At 38.8% G+C, this 1971-nt stretch overlaps 1 non-coding gene across 1 annotated transcript; it reads left to right on the forward strand.

The window, feature by feature from the left end:
- Positions 1 to 614: 614 nt before the first annotated feature.
- On the forward strand, positions 615 to 721 carry LOC133297285 (small nucleolar RNA R71). The gene has a single exon (XR_009749621.1). It is a non-coding gene; the product is annotated as a small nucleolar RNA R71 (small nucleolar RNA).
- The last annotated feature ends 1250 nt before the right edge of the window (positions 722 to 1971 follow it).

Raw genomic sequence — 1971 nt, forward strand, 5'->3', positions numbered from 1 at the left:
TCTTAGATAACTGAGCAAACGCTTTCTCCCATGCAGCAGGATCACTTGACTGCTCCTTCATATGTGGTGGTGGAGGATGTAATGGTGGATTCAATTGATGGTTGGAACTATAGCTGAATCCTGGGTGTTGATTCTTGTTTTTCCATGGTGGCATATAAACATTCTTTCCCTGATTGTTGTAGTTCCTTTGATTATTCTGATCATACCACACTCCATTCACCTCTGCTTGTTCTGATGATCCCCCATAATCACACTCCTCTGTCACATGGCCCTTGCCACAGATAGCACATACACTCTTTGTTTCCACAGAAGCTACCTTTTGTGAAGAGAGTTGCTTAATAAGGGTATCTAATTGTTGCTGCTGTTGTCTCTGTGTCTGCATCAGTTGATCATTCCTTGCCAACAGAGCATCATACCCATCCAACCTGATAATTCCTGTCCTTCTGTCAGCCACTGGAGCATTATCAAATTCTTGAGATGCTAATGACTCAAAGATATCCAAGGCTTCTTGAGGGGTCTTGGTAGTCAATGATCCACCAGCAGTGGCATGCACCAAGGTTCTAGTGTTAGTGGTCATTCCTTGCAGGAAGATTGCTGCTTGTTGCCATGCCTCAATTCCATGCTGTGGACATTTCCTCAACAAAGTCTTGAATCTCTCCCAAGCCTCATAAATAGATTCTGACTCTTTCTGCTTAAAGCTTGTAATCTCATCCTTCAACTTGGCCTTCTTGGATGCTGAGAAAAACCTTTGCAAGAACTTGGTTTGCAAATCATCCCAAGTTGTTATACTTTCTTGTGGCAATGATTGCAACCATCTCCTTGCATCATCCGTCAGTGAATGAGTGAATAGTCTCAACAAAATTGCATCTCTTGTGACACCATTTATCTTCACAGTATCACTCAACAATAGGAAGTTCTCTATGTGCAAGTAAGGGTCCTCCGCACTGGTTCCAGCAAACTGATCCTTCTGCACCAAATGTATCAAAGCAGGCTTCAATTCAAAGTTGTTGGGCTCCACTGTTGGGCGCACAACACTCCCAATTGGAGGAATCACTGCAGGAGTCATGTACTCTCCCAGTGTCCTCTGTGGTGGTGGTGGTCTGTGATTCTCTGCCATTATATCTTCCTGATTAACCGTACTTGATTCACCAATTTCTTGCAACTGTCTCCTTTGCCTGGCTGCCCTTTTTTGCTTCCTCAATGTCCTTTCTAATTCCGGATTATACAACAACAAATTTGGATCAAGTGTAACTCGCATATACCAGAATCAAAATTTACCAGAAACTTAACATAAACTAAAATACTGAAAATAAAAGGATTCAATCTCAGAATTCTATAGTATCAGTTAGTGTTGAAAAACAAATTCCCCGGCAACGGCGCCAAAAACGTGTTGGACGTTTAGCAAGTGCACTAGTCGTACAAGTAATAAAATGATGAGTAAAGATCGTTCCCACGAGGAATTGTGTTCAAACACCAATATACCATAGAAAACTAATTTGAATCAAATAAGAGTTTGTAAAAATCATGAATAATTTGTCACCAGAAAATTGATTGTAAGTAATTTGACACAAAGTAAATATGGATTAGGAATTAATAAAAATAACAAGTAGTCAGAAAACAACTTTCCTCCATGATAACCCATATAAAAATTGATCATATGATGAATTCCTTTCCATGTGATGTTAATCAACCTTTTACTTATCATCAAGATGTAATCCCTTACTACCCTGATAGATACATTAATCAGAAACCACAATCCCTTGGTGATCCCTTTCTTAATACATGCATTAATTACTAAGGTCTTAAGATCACATCAGAATCCTAGCATCAATCCCTTGACTACTAGAATTCTGATGTTGAGATTATCAAATACAGAAGTCATATAAACATCCCTGTTCTATACTACTTCTTTGATAGAAATAATTAACTCAGAAAATCTCAAATCAACACATGAAAAATACTTCATCATAT

This window comes from Gastrolobium bilobum, unplaced genomic scaffold (genome assembly GCF_033153095.1).
Source record: "Gastrolobium bilobum isolate Gb01-03AN ecotype WA unplaced genomic scaffold, APGP_CSIRO_Gbil_v1 utg15060, whole genome shotgun sequence".
Classification (NCBI taxonomy): domain Eukaryota; kingdom Viridiplantae; phylum Streptophyta; class Magnoliopsida; order Fabales; family Fabaceae; genus Gastrolobium; species Gastrolobium bilobum.